Source organism: Balaenoptera borealis (genome assembly GCF_965194805.1).
Source record: "Balaenoptera borealis genome assembly, chromosome: 13".
NCBI lineage: Eukaryota > Metazoa > Chordata > Mammalia > Artiodactyla > Balaenopteridae > Balaenoptera > Balaenoptera borealis.
The window spans coordinates 99,793,558-99,810,899 of NC_138870.1; the positions used below are offsets into that span (position 1 = coordinate 99,793,558).

The 17,342-nt window shown below is 49.9% G+C and overlaps 2 long non-coding RNA genes across 2 annotated transcripts in view; both read left to right on the forward strand.

Annotated features, from left to right (window-relative positions):
* Positions 1 to 17,342, forward strand: part of LOC309610184 — a 281,821-nt gene that overhangs the window by 4,046 nt on the left and 260,433 nt on the right. The gene's annotated exons all lie outside the window — the stretch shown is intronic.
* On the forward strand, positions 1,844 to 16,530 carry LOC309610181. Its single transcript, XR_014233767.1, has 2 exons — positions 1,844 to 6,773; positions 7,657 to 16,530. It is a non-coding gene; the product is annotated as an uncharacterized lncRNA (long non-coding RNA).

Genomic DNA, 17,342 nt, shown 5'->3' on the forward strand with positions numbered 1-17,342 from the left:
TGAAGGGGATCTGTACAAACTGCTAAAATTACCCCAGTTGGGACTTCCCTGGTGGTCCAGAGGTTAAGACTCCTCACTCCCAATGCAGGGGGCCTGGGCTTCAATCCCTGGTCAGGGAACTAGATCCCACAGGTGGTAACAAAGACCTGGTGCAGCCAAATAGATAATAAATAAATAAATTAATTAATTAAAAAAAAAAAAAAACCCTGATTTTCTATTAGTTTTCCCCACATATTTCCTTGTCACTGTCCTACAGCTTACTGCCCGGGCCCCAGCCCCTTCATCCTGTCACATCCCCACAAAGTGTCTTCTTTATGTAAAAAGGTATATAAGTTTTGGGGCCCAACGGCTTCTTTGGGTCTTCATTTTTCTTCTGGAGACTCCCATGTTTTACACCTAAATATACTAAATAAGTTTATATGCTTTTCTCCTGGTAATCTGTCTTATGTCAGTTAATTCTCGGCCACAGAACCTAAGAGGGTAGCCGGAAGTTTTCCTCCCCTACACAGGGAAACTGAAGCGGGAGCAGGCGGTGAGAGGAGGCTCCCAGCCCCACGGAAAGCCCTATTGCTCTCCCTAGATGAGAATAATTGGTTCTGTCCAATGCAGAGTAGACGTCAATGGAACCCTTTGAGAGTCCAGAAATAGACCTAAGTATAAAGGTGGCATTTCAAATTGAGGAGGAGGAATGATGAATTAGTCAATAAAGAGGCTGGGGGGGCTTCCCTGGTGGCTCAGTGGTTGAGAATCTGCCTGCCAATGCAGGGGATACGGGTTCGAGCCCTGGTCTGGGAAGATCCCACATGCCGCGGAGCAACTAGGCCCATGAGCCACAACTACTGAGCCTGCGCATCTGGAGCCTGTGCTCCGCAACAAGAGAGGCCGCGACAATGAGAGGCCCGCGCACCGCAATGAAGAGTGGCCCTCGCTTGCCACAACTAGAGAAAGCCCTCGCACAGAAACGAAGACCCAACACAGCCAAAAATAAATAAATAAATTAATTAAAAAATATATATATATATTAAAAAAAAAAAAAGAGGCTGGGGGAGACTGCTGAGAGCCCGCCCCCCGCCTGTCACATGACCTAAAATTCCACCACCACGGCTCCTAACTCTGGGTTAAGGTGCAGTCACACTACTCATTGTCAACACCACTCTCACAACAGGGCTAGCTTATGCCGTATTCTGTTCCGGGGGGGGGGCGGTGTCTGGCACATGAGTGAGTTATGAGTGAGTGGGGAGTTGAAGGGTCTGGTCTGGAAGGTGGGCACCACCCGGGGATTCTGGGAAGCTGGGGAATACCACCCCAGCCCTGCAACTAACCTGAGCAGCAAGAGGGATTGGGGAGGGGGGGGCGGCAAGGCCTGGGGAGCACCATCTGGTGATGACCCAGGCGAGGTGAGGTGGGCAGAGGGGTGGACCACACTTACAGAAAGGGCGGTGTGTCTACGTGTGTGCGCGCGCATGCACAGGTAAGGTGTGCGAGCGAGTGTCGTGTGTGTCAGTGTGTGCACAAGTGAGTGCATGTGTGGGGTGGGCCGTGCGTCAAGCGTGTGCACCCGGCGCGTGCGTGTGTGCGCACAGTGTGCGCGTGTCACCCAGAGGAGGGGGAGTCCAGGACGAAAGGCCGGGTCCGTGCTGATTCGGATCTGCCCTCCCGCCCGCTCCTTCTCGTCGCCCGGGTATTCATCGAGGAGGCGCACCCTCTGACTCACAGACCTATCGATACAGTCGATCCTCCCAGACCACGAGGACCCTGGGGAGAGGTGGGGGGAGGCTCTCAGAGGCGCCCGGGGTCGAGGATCAGACGCGGGGGCGCGCCGAGCCAGGGAACGTACCTGCTGGGCGGCTCCGGCCCCCAGGGGGCACCCTCGGGCCAGGAAAAGGCTCCCTGCGCCCGCGCCGGGTCCTGCTGTCCCTTCAACCACGTAGCCGGCCCTGGGGGGCGGGTGTGCGAGTCGGCGGGGGTTTACCCTCCACGCCCCGCGTCTCCGCTGCTCCAGATATTCCAGTTCATTCGGCGTCTGTCCATCGGAGCCCTGCGGACCCCTCGGTGGGGAGGAGAGGACGCTGTACCCGAGGGCTGTGGGGCTCCGGGGAAACCGGAGGCAGGAGCAGAAACTCTGGCCAGGGGCGGGGTGCACGGCCAAGGGAGGCTGCCTGGGGAGGCCTGGGAGGACGAGGAGTTTAATGCCTGGAGGAAGTGTTTCAGGCAGAGGGCACAGCTTGAACAAGCGCCCGGAGGTGGGAGAGCTGGGGATGCTGGGAGCGCCGAAAGCCCAGGGTGGGAGAGGCCGGCCGAGGCTCTGGTGAGGGGTCGGGGGTCCGCCTGCCGAGACCTGCATCCCCACCCCCGTGGCTGTGGTCGAGGGCGCCCGCAGACTCCCCGGGAGACGGCGGGTGTCCGCTGGAGCCTCCGGGCCCTCCGTCTGGGTCCCCCGCGCAACCTCAAGGAGGCAGCACCGAGCCTCCAGCGCTCACGATAATCCTCCCTGTCTCCGTCTCCAGCTCCTTCCCTCGCCTTCGTTTCTCCGGTTTATTCCCCCGCTGCCCTCAGCATTTCTAGCCCTGTCCCCCCAGTTCTCCTGCGCCTGCGCCCCAGGGGCTCCAGATGTTGTTGGATGAAGCACTTGAATGGAGGCCGAGTTGGCGTCCGCGGGGCGGGCCGTGTGGAGGGCTCAACGCTAGGCGTCCCCACCTGGCGGGTTCAATGAGGTCGCGCAGGTCAGGGCTGAGGACAGAGCCTGGCAAAAGAACGTGCTTAATCCACGTGAGCGCTTCTTAACAGCAGTCTCCCCCAAACCTCTCATAAGTGCCAGTCAACTCCCCCTCCGACTTCCACACTCTGAAACTTTCTTCCATCCCTTTCCACTACCCTCCTTTCAAAACAAACTACTTCCTTTCACTAAAAATCGAGAAACACACCCAGCCCCTCCCTTTCTTTCTTCAACCCATTAAGAACTCTTAATAGTCCTCCCTCAGGGTAATTTCTGCTTCGTGGGGAAGTTCCGGGTACATACCACCTTAAACCCAAAGGAAGCAATAATGGTGCAATTCAGGCAGAGCGCCAGGGCCCTCTGATCCAGCCAGCTGAGGGTGAGGTCCTGCGGGTCTCCAAGTCCAGCCCCCCTGTCTCCATCCACCTGGGCAGGCACAGGTGCTGAGCCCAGTGGGAGAGGGGGAGGGGCGTTCCTGAGCCAACATTTTCCAGGGGACTTCCTGCAGCACCTGAGCAGGTGAGACCTGAACGGGTGAGGCCACAGGCAGATTTGGCTGGAAGGTACAAGCTACTGCAGGACCTACACCATCTCAGGCCACCTGTCCTCTTGGCCATTGGTGACGAAGGCTACCTGTGCCCTCTGTGAAATCCTGCTGCGTTAGTGCAGAATTCCAAAGAGGGGGATATTACTGAGGGCAGAGGGGGAGCCTGGGCCAGAGCATTTAGGCCTGCCTTTGACACTGACTTTGACCTTGAGCTTGTTACTTATCTCCCTGAGCCTCAGTTTCCTCATCTGTAAAATAAGAATAATTGTACCCATTCTGTCTCTGCAACCTTTTTAATGCCTCTGAGCTTCAATTTCCTCATCTATAAAATGGGGTTAATTATAGCCTTTCCTGTCTATCTTACAGTTTTGCAATGAATTCCATTCATCTATTCATCAGATGATGATAATGAAAGGAGAGTGCTTGCTATATGCCTGACACTGTGCAATACACCTTAAATCATCCATTCCTTCTGACCACTCTGGGAGGTGGATGTCTGTATTACCACCATTCCACAGATGAGGAAACTGAGGCCACCTACTCAGCATCACACAGCTGCATGTGATTCAGGCCTAGGCAGTCTGGCCCTAGGCTGGACACAGTCCACTGTACCAGGGACTGGTGCATGGTAGTCCACGATATATAGTAGTTGAATGAGTGACACTGCAAAAGTGCCCTGTGAAGAGAGGGTCTGGCCTAAGTCAGACTGGGGTCTGGGGGTGTCCACACCCCACCCTGCTCATTGACACAGATGAGCTTTGCAGGTTTGTGCATTGTAACATGCAAAGGATGGGATTTGCCATGTAGTCCGTTTTCATTCCTATCTGAGATCGGGGACTCTGGTGGGTCCCCTGGGTAGTCACAGGGCAGGGTCTTTGGGAGACAGCTTGGGACTTCCTGGTGTGGTTGAAAGAGCATGAGTTTTATTCCCAGAGACAGGAGTTCAAATCTTGATGACTTCTCTGAGCCTTGATAACCTCATCTCTAAAATGGGAATGTTTATGTCAACTTAGTAAGGTGGGTGTGTGACTTAAACAAGAAAACGTGGGTGAGAAAACCTGCATAGTGAACTGGACCTGTGGCAGCCTGACCTGCCCACTTCCTACATGCCCACTGGCTCCCTGGAGGAACCTCAGAGCGACCAGCCCCTGAGCCCTCTGCGTCCCCTATTTGACATCACTGACCATTTTCTCTGGGAAACAATATTATGGCGGTTGAAGCAGACGAAATTAACTTTACCTGGGAAATACTACCTTCTGGTACTTTTTGGTCATCTCAGCTCCCTAGGTGCCCTGCTTGTTGCTCCGGTCACTTGCTCTGCTTAATTAAACTGTTCACAGAAACAGACTATTTGCAGGTAAAGAACTTGCTGAAACTGACACAGGACCTGTGGCAGGACACAGGCATCGGAAGGCATTTTTTCAAATAATAATGCAGTTAAGCAGCGTGCCAGGCTCTGTCCTCGGCACAAAGACAGCCAAGATTTTTTTGAAAACATTCATCCTGACAACCTCATTCCTAAAGAAATGAAATACATAATAGTTTATAAGTTTGAAGCCAACAAATCCTAGCTCCTTTGTATTTCCTCTTAATTCTGCTTAAAACCTGACCAGCTTCTTTTTGGATCCTAATTCCTCTTGTATTTTATCACAGGCAGCTGGCAGAGGATACCTGGCATTTTCAACATTCTGCCTGGTAGTTCCTTTAACCAGACCTACATGGTCACTGGACACTTGGTCTATCTTCCACACCACCACAGCCACTGGTTTTGCTAAGCATTGTGGTATAAAGACTAAAATTTAGGCCCAGTGTTATGTACTGCCTTGACTTCTGGTGAAATTGGGAGAACCTCAAATGGCCTGACAGCAAATGCCCTGCACAAGAACTCCGTTCCTGTGGATAAGGTCCCCTAGCTAAACAACCCACCTTGTCACACGGACCTGGTACAATTCCTGCTTATCCCTGTGAAGCGGGTTTCAGCCCCCTGGCAGCCCGAGGAATTATACAAACAAACCCCATCACATCTGCCCATGGGAACCAGAGGCACCTCACCCTCTTGATACTACAGAGCCTGGCTTCCCCGCCCCTGGTTGTTCACACTGTTCCTGAGGGCAAGTTAGGTGTGGGTCTACATGGGGTACAGTGTCCTCTTTCCCTGGGCTGTGAGTATATATGATGCGTAAACAGATTGCTGTCTCATCTGTCCAGTGTTGGGTGTTGTATTTTCAGCCATTCCCACCACCTTCAGATGGGGGATCCCTCTCTCACCAAAGAGGTGAATAGGAGGAGATTAAAACAAGCGTCTGCTTTTATCCAACTTCGGCTACATAACTGGGGTCCTATTTTCTTCAGCATCCAATAGCACTCTCCTCACTGTTCCTTAAGCTTTCACAGTTTCCTCGAGGCCCTTCCTGCCATCTGGTTCCCAAACTAATGCCGCACGTTTGAAGTTTTAATTTAATTTAATTTAATTATTTATTTATTAATTATTTTTGGCTGCGTTGGGTCTTCGTTGCTGCGCACGGGCTTTCTCTAGTTGCGGCAAGCAGGGGCTACTCTTCATTGAGGTGAGCAGGCTTCTCATTCTGGTGGCTTCTCTTGTTGCGGAGCATGGGCTCTAGGTGCACGGGCTTCAGTAGTTGTGGCACTCAGGCTCAGTAGTTGTGGCTCACGGGCTCTAGAGCGCACGCTCAGTAGTTGTGGTGCTCGGGCTTAGTTGCTCCAGGGCATGTGGGATCTTCCCGGACCAGGGATCGAACCCATGTCCCCTGCATTGGCAGGTGGATTCTTAACTACTGCACCACCAGGGAAGTCCCTAAAGTTTTTATTTCAATAGCATCCTACTTCTACATATCAAATTGCCTTCTGGTCGTCTATCACTGCATAAAAAACCACCCCCAAATTTAGTAGCTTAAAATAACAGTCATTTCTTTGCTCACAGTTTGCAATTTCATAGGCTCGGCAGGACCATCTCTCAGCTCTGTCGGGAACCAGCTGCAAGCTGACACAGTCCTTGCAGCTTAAAGCATGGCAAAGTCCTGCTTAATTCTTGACAGGACCTGAAAGAGTTATTAGAGAAGATATGAGTCTTGGCCTGTGAGGTTGCTTCCGGTTTCTCTAACTATAGTTTGTCCTTGGCATATTTTGGTAATCACAGTCTGTTCTCACGCATGTTTATATTCTGGTTTGCAGAATGTTTTGTACTATAACTTCAACATTAAGGAAATACTGTCTGATGATTCTGTCTTGTGATTTTAACAAAAACATGTATTGCCTACTGCAATCTATAAAAAGAGTTTTGATGGGAAATAAAGTGTGTGTGTGCTTGTACACCACCCTCCTGACCCCATCTCATCTTAATCCCCTCACCTGCTCTCAGGACTTGTTCCTCAGTCTAACAGCGACTGACACAGCTCCACATGGCATCAGCTGGGATAGTTGACTACTACCTGGAAGATCCACTTCCCAGATGGCTCACTCACAAGGCTGGGAGCTCAGTGGAGACTGTGGGTGAGCTGGGAGCCTAGTAGCCTTCCATGTGGGCCTATCCATGCAGCTGCTTGGGCTTCCTCACAGCATGGCATTTGGGCTCCAAGAGGGAGGAAGTGAAAGCTGCCTGTTTTCTTAAAGGTCAGGCCCAGAGTGGCCATCACTTCCACTGGGTCCTAGTCCCAACCCAGACTCAAGGGGTTACATGTAAGCTCCACATCTTGATGGAGGAGGGGCATATGTGTACAGAGAGGGTAGGGATTGTTTGGAGTCATCTTTGGAGACTAGCTACCACATCCCTGATTTTACATATGAGGAAACTGAGACTCAGAAATGGGACTAGAGGCTCAGGGGGTGGAAGAATAATAGAACTAGCATTTATCAAGCTTTTCCTATGTGCCCAGTATGGTGCTGGGTACTCCCACATGCAATCTCACAACAGTCAAGTAAGGCAGGAACAATGATTATCCCCATTTTACAGACGTGGAAACTGAGTCACAAACAGGTAGGTAACTTGCCCAAAGCCATTTGGCTTGTAGGAAGAGGGCCCAGAGTCAAACCTGAGCAGTCTGCCTCCAGAGCCCACCCTCTGAACTAGCAGCAAAGGCCAGTAGTCATTACATTTTTTCTTGAGATGCAATTTTGACATTCACAACAAAGTGGAACTGTGCCCAAGATGCTAGCGAGTGCCAAATAAAACAAAATGTGACATTCATTATGTTTCAGCACAACTCATTCTGGAAATTTGTGCCATAGAATGACTTGCATTTTCCCCTAGGAGCCCTCTGTGGCAGACAAGGCCAGTTCCTCCCCAATAGCCATTTCTCTGTCTTATGTAGCAGTAGACTTTTTAGCTGGGCACCTGGCTTCCCAAATAACAACTGCTTTTTTTTTTTTTCCCCAGCTTCCCTTGAGAACAGAAGTGATGGGAGTGATCTCTGGGTCAGGTCTGCTGGCTGACTATGGGTGCAATGGCTGGAGCTGGAGCAACTGCTTTGGACCATGAGATGAAAGCTGAGTGTGGAGGGACAGACAGGGCAGCAGAAGCCTGGGGTGTTTGAATGACTTTGGGGAGCAGCTAAATCCTTGAGCCCTGACTCCCCACCTCTGGCCTCTTACCTAAGAGAGAAATAAAATTCTACCTTCTTTAAGTCAATGTTAATTTCAGTGTTTGTTTCCGCATCTCAAATTGTATGGTAATTTATAGACAATCCAAATGGAAGGGAAAGTGCTTATCCAGGGATGTAACAGCTGGGCCAGTAGGTCTACAGTTCCTCCCAGTCCTGAAATTCTGTGGCTTTGTGATGGGAAAGGGTTGGGCTGGGCTGAAGTCTTCCAGCAGTTTCTTGGCTCTGGATTGGATGCTGATCTCTTTTTCTTCGTGTGAATATTTTCCCTCAACCTCAGTTCCGAACTTCGGTAATCGAACTGGGGGTGGGACTGCATTTAAAACCCAAATGGAAAGTAAGAAGGTGATTGCAGATGAATTTTCCTTTCAGTCTCTCTGGGAAGTTGGGACAGTTTATGATCACTTTGCAATGGCCAGAAATCCATTTTGTGAAATGCTGCTTTTTGTTTGTTTTTTTCTCTACCAAAACATCACAAAGTCATCGGGGGTTTTATGAACTCTGATTTAAAAAAAAAAAAAAAAAAAGAAAGCTTTTTTTTCTAGCGTGGTTAGGATGTGGAGTTTCCTGGTGAAGAAATATTCAGGTTTATTTGGCTTCTCTGAGGTTTTTGGGCATGTAGAGACTTTCCTGGGACAGAGAGGGAAGAGAATGGGGAGGCTCAGGGCTTAGGGGAGATGACATCAGAAGTGAGAGGGGAGGTGGGGTTACCAGGGGATGGAGCCTGGAGCCCTAGCCATGGCGAGGCTCAGGCAGTGGCAGAAATGGAGGAGAGGGTGACGGGGCAGCATCGGCTGAGGACAGAGGTCTGAGGGCAGGGAAGCCAGGTAGCTGTTTCCAGGGGCACAGTCCCCATGCTGGCCTGTTTCTGATGGGGTGCTCCTATCCAGGTGGACTCACCTGGCATGACTTGTCAGGAGTCAGACTGGCCAAACATGGAGGAAGCGGAAATTGGTTAAAGACCAATGTAAAAATGACATTGACTACAAATGAATTATCCTGACTTAGAAGGTGCTTCCAGATCTTGCAAAGTGGGGTCAATATACACCCTTCCTCAGAGGGTGAGTGTGAGGATTAAATGAGTTAACATGTATAAAGTGCTTATGCTAGCGCTTGGCTGAGAATAAGGGCTGGAAAACCAATCGTCACCATCATCATTCCCCCCTCCTCCATTTAAATTGAAAATTATTCACTGGAGTCAGCTGTGTTCTTTCAAACCAAGAAAGGTTTTGTTATAAGAGAGTTCCATGCTGCTATTAAAACAGTGGATTGCTAAAGGCAAATAAGGAGGTGCTTCGATTTCCCTGAAATTTGAGGAAATCTAGGTTCAGGATTTCTATCTTTTAAGCACAAACTTGACGCACATCTTTTGCATGGCTTTCAAGTTCAGCCACTGACTTTGTCATAGTGCTTCCTGACTTTGCCTCACATTTCCCATCTCCTTTTTATTTTGATTTACAAAAATTAATTGTGGGGACTTCTCTGGCTGTCCAGTGGTTAAGAATCTATTCTTCCACTGCAGGGGGCGTGGGTTCCATCCCTGGGCGGGGAACTAAGATCTTGCATGCCGTGTGGCGCGGCCAAAAAAAAAAAGAACAAAGCAAAAACAAAAGATTGGTTGTGGTAAAATATACATAACATAAAATGTATCCTTTCAACCATTTTTTAAAAATTTTATTTATTTATTTATTTTTGGCTGCATTGGGTCTTTGTTGCTGCACGCGGGCTTTCTCTAGTTGCAGCGAGTGGGGGCTACTCTTTGTTGAGGTGCGCGGGGTTCTCATTGCCATGGCTTCTCTTGTTGCAGAGCATGGGCTCTAGGCGCGCAGGCTTCAGTGGTTGTGACACGTGGGCTCAGTAGTTGTGGCTCGCGGGCTCTAGAGCGCAGGCTCAGTAGTTGTGGCGCATGGGCTTAGCTGCTCCGCGGCATGTGGGATCTTCCCGGACCAGGGCTCGAACCCGTGTCCCCTGCATTGGCAGGCGGATTCTTAACCACTGCACAACCAGGGAAGCCCCTCAACCATTCTTAAGTGTAAAGTTCAGTAGTGTTCAGTACATTCACATTATTTTGGCTCATCAGCATTTTCTTTCTTTTTTTTAATTAATTTATTTCGTTTTTTATAGAACTTTAGTTGCGGCATGCGGGATGTTTAGTTGCAGCATGTGGGATCTAGTTCCCTGACCAGGGATCGAAGCCGGGCCCCCTGCATTGGGAGCGCGGAGCCTTAGCCACTGGACCACCAGGGAAGTCCCCATTATTTTCATTTTTGAATATTATCTTGCAGAATCTTGGTGGTAAAATGTTCTCTCTCTCAGCCTTCACTATTCAATCCTTGTTGTTTCCTCCCAGACTCCAGTAAAATGAACTCTTGCTGAAAATTTCAGCTGGGGGTGGGGTGGGGGTCACATCTCGTGACTTTAGACCAAGCTGGGGTGAAAGGTGCTGCTCCCCCTGCCCTTCCTCTGCCACGGGCCCTGCTCAGCAGCACTGGAGAGCACAGCTGGGCACACTTCATCCGCAACCCAGCAAGGGATCTTCCAGGGCAGAGTGAGCCTTTATTAAGCTATTGTCTCTAAGGTACTTCACCACCCAGAAACAGCTGGTCCAAGAATATGGGGCGTGACCTACTGAAGACTCAAGGTATGTCGCTAGTTGGGAGGCAACACCTGAAAAATGGGGTCCTGACTTAGAGGATAAAGCGTATGTGCTGAATCAGAGGCCAACATATCCCGTTAACAGAACACACAGTGAGGAATCATGACTACACCCAGTAATCACTCATGGAATTTTTGTTTCCTGTTCCTGAAACTTGCAAGGGGAAATGTTTCCAACAGTGGACAGAACAATGGTTCCACTGAATTGGAAGCTGGAACTGCCAGGGGGCCATGTTAGGCTCCTTATCCAAGGGACCAAAATAAATAACTAAAATAAATATATATATATAATATATAAAATATAAATTATATATTTAAAATAATATTATTATTATCACCATAACATTTGCCCAGTGGTTTTTTGTAGTATATTCACAGAATTAGGCAACCATCATCACTAATTTTAGAACATTTTCATCATTCCAGAAAGAACTGCCATTCCTATTAGCAGTCACTCCCATTCCCCCCTCCCTCAGCCCCTGGCAGCCACTAATCCATTTTCTGTCTCTATGGATTTGCCTATTCTGGACATTCCATATAAATGGAACCACACGATATGTGGCTTTTTCTGTCTGGCTTCTTTCACTCAGCATGTTTTCAAGGTTCATCCATGTTGTAGCACGTGTCAGTACCTCATTCTCTTTTATTGCTGAATAATATTCCATTGTATGGATATATCCATTCATCAGCTGATAGATATTTGGGTTGTTAATGCATTTGGCTATAATAATAGTACTGCTATGAACATTCACGTACATGTTTTTATGTGGATATGTGTTTTCAGTTCTCTTGGGTATACAACTGGGAAGGGAATTTCTGGGTCATGTGGTAACTCTATGCTTAGCTTTTTGAGGAATTGACAGACTGTTTTCCAAAGCCGCTGCACCGTTTTTACATTCCCCCAGCAATGTATGACATCTCTCTGACACTTGTCATTGTCTGTCTTTCTGATTATAGCCATCTTAGTGGGTGTGAAGTGGTATCTCATTGTGGCTTTGGTTCCATTACCCTAGTGATTAATGATGTTGAACATCTTTTAATGTGCTTTTTGGTCATTGTATATCTTCCCTGGAGAAATGCCTTTCAAATCCATTGTCCATTTTTAAATTTTTTTGTTGTAAGAATTCTTTATATATTCCAGGTATAAGTCCCTTATCAGATATATGATTGATAAATAATTGATTCCATTCTGTGGGCTCTCTTTTCACTTTCTTGATGGTGTCCTTTGAAACATTAAAAAAAAAACTTAATTTTTTTGTTTGTTTGTTTTTTTTTGGCTGTGCTGTGTGGCTTGCGGGATTTTAGTTTCCTGACCAGAGGCTGAACCCTGGCCCTTGGCAGTGAAAGTGCGGAGCCCTAACCACTGGACTGCCAGGGAATTCCTCCCAAATTTTAATTTTAATGAAGTCCAATTTAACTATTTTTTCCTTTAGTTATTTGTGCTTTTGGTGTTATGTTTAAGAAACCATTGCCTAATCCAAAATTGTAACGATTAAATCCTATGTTTTCTTCTAAAAGTTTTACGGTTTTAGCTCTTACATTAAGATCTTTGATACATTTTGAATTGGTTTTCATATATGGTGTGAGGAGGGGGGTCCAACTTCATTCTTTTGCATGTGGATATCCAGTTTTCTAGCGCCATATGTTGAAAAAAACTATTTTTTCCCCATTGAATTGTCTTAGAAAAAAATCGATTGACCATAAGTGTAAGGGTGTATTTCTGGGCTCTTCAGGCAGCAGTGGCACTTAGTTCCAGTTTCAGATTTTTTTCCACACTCTGCATCCCACCCTCTCAGAGACTCTGGCACCAGCTGACTGGCACCCCATCCTCAGAGGCCTGGGGCTGGCTCAGTGGGATCCTTTCTCCAAGCTCCTGAGGCAGCAACACCAGGGGAGCAGCATTTGCCTGGGCTGAAGAAACTGGCTCATCCAAGGTCATTTCTTCTTCCAGAGACAGCCTGTAACCAGAGACTGATCAATGTGAACTATAACGACCCAGCTCCTTGCCCCAGCTCAGTACAACTCTGCAAGGCCATCTCAGCTCCAGAGTGACAATGGGGTTGCCTGAGCCTTGTAATGGGACTGCATCACAGTTCAACTCCTCCTTTGCAGCTAAGTTGTCCTCTAAGTTCTTATAAATGAAATGACATAGAACTATCACATGCCCTGGGGGGTTATTCTCAATCGACCTAAGCCAATCCTGGTCATTCCACTGCCTTTGCTAGTAATTGGAGCAGGAATGGACACATGATGCTATTCTGGCCAAGGAAAGTTAGGGGAAGTCAGTTGGAGAAGGGGGCTTCTGAGAAAGTTTTCATAGACACAAGGGAGGAACATTCTCTTTTCTGCCTTTTTGCATTAGTGCCTAAGGGTGTGATGCTGTAGTACTGGCAGCCATCTTGAGGCCATGAGGGGACCAGCCTGAGACTAAAAGTCAATATACTGGATCCCTGAAGACATGAATATGTTGGTGAGCTAGTGAATTAATCAACCCTAGAGGTATCCTATCACCAGACTCCTGTTGCTTGTGGCAGGCACTGTTAGCGGTCCTCTAGTGTCCATTCCTCCTGTCATCCTTTTAGTAATAGAACCTACTGAGTTTTAGCTGGACATTTACTGCCACCCCCGCAGTTGCAGACTACACTTCCCAGCATCCTTGGCAGCTGAGTGTGGCCATGTGACTAAGTCCGGGCCAATGGGATGTGAGCAGAACATCCCATTGCAAATTCTGGATCATCTCCTTAAAGATGTTTGCCTTGGGCACTCTCTCCCCCTGTTCTCACTCGCTGAAAAATAGCAACAGCTGGAGCCCTTTGGAAGCCCTATCTTGGAGATGACAGAGTGGTCCCATTGGCCTTGGAGCACTCACCTTGGGGCTGCGATGTGAGAGAGAAACAGTCTTCTACCTTATTTAAGTGACTTTATTTGGGGGTCTTTTTGTTACCAGCAGCTTCCCAAGTACTTTAGCCAATATATCATGTGGGCTAATAAAGGCCCTCCTGATTTCAGCCACCTGAGTTGTTTCTAGCAGCCAGGACCTCGTCTCTGCTCTTTCTCTCCTTGGAAGTTGATGGGGGCTGGGGCTGTGTTCTGATTTTCACTGACTGTGGACTATGTGGCTACAAGGAACATCTTCCCGTTTGGGGGCGTCTCCTCCCCCCGCCCCACTGAGTTCAGTCTCACCCACCACCTTGGTTCCCTCCTGCTGCTGCTTCCGGCCCAGGGAGGTGGATGCCCTCCCCACACCCCACCGCAGAGCCTACATCACACTTGAGCCCACGGTCAGTTGTCAGGCCCCGAAGCCGTGTCCAGTCCTGACCCCTCCACCTCACAGCAAACTTCCCAGCATGCCTTGCACTGGCTGGTCCACTTTAGGACAAACAGAGATTTAGGAACAAGTGAACCATGAAACCAGACTTCCAGGAATATGGTCCTAAGTTACTCCTCATCCTCGTTCTCAGATAGAGGACATTCCAACTGAACATGTAAACAAGAAGTTGAATATTGATACAGCAGCAAGGGGGAATTATTCCCCTACTCCAGAGCTGCTGGAAAAGCTACTTCCTTGCTTGCCTGTGCCTGGCCAGCCGGGAAGGTTCATTAAATAATTGATAGCAAACCTGCCTTGGGCCCCTGCTGCGCCACTTGCTGCCCCCCAATAAAGGAATGGGTCCTCATCTTCTTCCCCAACCTCCAGACATAAACATCTGTAAACACATCTGCCAGAGACAAATAACATGGTTCCTAGGATCTGATGACTGTCCCCAGGGCAGCCTTCCCTGGGAGCCCGCCCCTCCCTTCCTTCTCCTTTCCGAGAACTTAAGAACAAATGCCCAACAAATGTTCCAGCTCCTACTCCAAAGGTGGGGGTGGGGCGTGGGGGTGGACAGCCTGAGGCTGCCAGGCATCAGGCCGACTGTGGACTTGGGATGGGGCAGAAGGAAGCACGGGGTCTCTGGTCCAGGCAGAGGGGCCCAGGGAGGGCTCTGGGCTCCCGTCCGTGGGCGTTGCACAAAGGAGGTGATGAGGAGTCCAAGCTCCCACCGCAGGCTGGCACTGGAGCCCTCTCTAGCCCCCCAGCCAGCTTCCTTCCTGCCCTGAGCTCTTTCCTCAGGACAGCCAAGGCCTGGGTTCAAATCACAGCACTGGCTGAGCCTGTTTCCCCACGTAGAAACGGAGGTGTGTTGTATATAACGTGCTCCATGCCAGGCGCTGTGCTGGCTCCTGTGATCGTCACAAGCAGGCTAGGAGTGGGTACCATCCGTCTCCTCATTGTAAAAGAGGCCACAGGCACAGCTCTGGCCAGGGCCAGGAAGCAGGGAAGGGTGATCTTTGGGCCCCCCTGCCCTGCCCTGGGCATTAGGACGGTTCCTCCCAGCCCAGAGGAGGTACCAGAACACAGCACCAGGACAGGCGAGGCTGGGGGCCTCCAGGCTAGGGGGTGAGGGCAGCAGGGGGCACCGACTGGCCTCACAGCCTGGAGACGAATCAGCCTTTCTCCTGTTACCTCGGCTCCGCCTACACCCACCCTCGAGGCCTCTATTCCCCAGGATACTGCTGTTATTTCTGGCTGGTGGATCCTGCCTGGTGTAGAGCTCGCTGCATTAAGAGGCTGGGTGTGGGGCAGCCTTAGTGAGGGGAGGGCTCAGCGAGGTACAGCCCACAACCATCCTGGCCAATGCATGGAAGGGTCCTTACTAGAATGTGAAAGAGAAAAAGTCAACCCCAAACCTCTGTGTCCCCTCTCTGTCCCTCCCTGCCCACCTTCTCAGAGACAAGGATGCCAGGAGCATCTGAGAGTTCGCCCATCCTTGGAGGGCCCTGCCTGGCATGGTGTGAGGAGACTCTAGGGATAAGGCTGCCGCCCTGACCACCATGCCAGGATGGGGTCCTCTGAGAAGGCCTGTAAGCCTGCACTCCTGCAGAGCTGGCCGCAGCTGCTCTGGCCTGGCCTGATTCTTTGGGTTAGAAGGTGTCCAGGGTGGCCAAGGGCCCAAGGAGCCCTAACTGATGCTCCCAGCGAGAGGGGTACAGAGCTGGTCCCTCCGGGCCCTCAGCTCTGCATGGACTGATGGGAACTTCTTGAGGCCTCTGCAAAGCCACATGGATGTCCCCCTGCCATGAGCCTGAGCCCAACCTCAGGAATGACCCTGAGAGAGCCTTGACATGGCTCTGCCCTTCAAGATCTTTGGAGGGACGGGCCAAGACTCCAATGATCACGGAGGATGCCTGAAAGCTGTGGGGCTGGAGGAGGGGGCAGTCAGGGAAGGCTTCCTAGAGGGGACATCAGCCTTATGGGAAAGAACAAGAGTTTGTTGGTGAAGGTGCTTGGGAAGGCACTGCAGGCAAGCAGCAAAGTCATAGAGAGTACCAACACATGGCCATTAGGGTGGGGAGGGGAGTCAAGAATGTGGTGTAATGGCAGTGGAAGGCAATGCTCAAGGCTGGAGAGGGAGGCTGGGCCAGATTATGGAGGGCCTTGAATGCTGGGCCCAGGAGTTGGGCTTTGTTCCCTAGGCAACAGGGAGCCAAGGAAGAGTTTAGGGTGAGGGAGTGACATGTCTGTTTCATCTCTGTATGTGACCACTTAGTAGGCACTCATGATATGATGGCCAAGTGACTAAACAATGCTTCGGGACTTCCCTGGTGGTGCAGTGGTTAAGAATCCACCTGCCAATGCAGGGGACACAGGTTCGAGCCCTGGTCCAGGAAGATCCCACGTGCCGCGGAGCAACTAAGCCCATGAACCACAACTACTGAGCCTGTGCTCTAGAGCCTGAGAGCCACAACTACTGAGCCTGCGTGCCACAACTACTGAAGCCTGCGAGCCTAGAGCCCATGCTCTGCAACAAGAGAAGCTACAGCAATGAGAAGCCCGCGCACCGCAATGAAGAGTAGCCCCCGCTCACCACAACTAGAGAAAGCCTGCACGCAGCAACAAAGACCCAACGCAACCAAAAATAAATAAATTTATAAAACAAACAAACAAACAAAAACAATGTTTCACACTAAGAGGTCATCCCACTTGCTCGAGTATATATATATATATATATAGAGAGAGAGAGAGAGAGAGAGATTGTTTGTATTATTAAAGTAAAATCTACTCATTCTAAGAAAATTTTAAAAGATAGGTGAGGTGACATTGTGGTTGGAGAAATAACTGACACAGTATTCATGGTTCTCATCAAAAACATTACCTGCTCTTGAATACCCCTACAGCCATGGATCTCACCTCCTTACCAGGCTGCGCAAGACCTTTTTTTAAAAATTAATTAATTAATTAATTAATTATATTACTTTTTGGCTGTGTTGGGTCTTCGTTGTGGTGCGCGGGCTTCTCATTGTCGTGGCTTCTCTTGTTGCGGAGCATAGGCTCTAGGCACGCAAACTTCAGTAGTCGTGGCACGCGGGCTCAGCAGTTGTGTCTCGCGGTCTCTAGAGTGCAGGCTCAGTAGTTGTGGCGCACGGGCTTAGTTGCTCCGCGGCTGGGATCTTCCCTAGCCAGGGCTCGAACCCGTGTCCCCTGTGTTGGCAGGCGGATTCTTAACCACTGCGCCACCAAGGGCAGTCCTGCCCGAGACCTTCTGCTGGCAGAATCCAGAGGCCTCTAAACACCTCCCCGTCGGCTGCCACAGAGCAGCCTGCTGAGGCCCAGAGTTTCTGACAGCATCGCCCATCCTAGCTTCCTACAGGGAGGGCTTCTCCAGCCCGGCGGAACGCCCAGCTCACAGGCAGCTTCCGTCCTCAACACAAACCAGCTGGGGCCTCACCCTGCAAGGAGCAGATTTTCCTCTGCCCATCCCTGCGG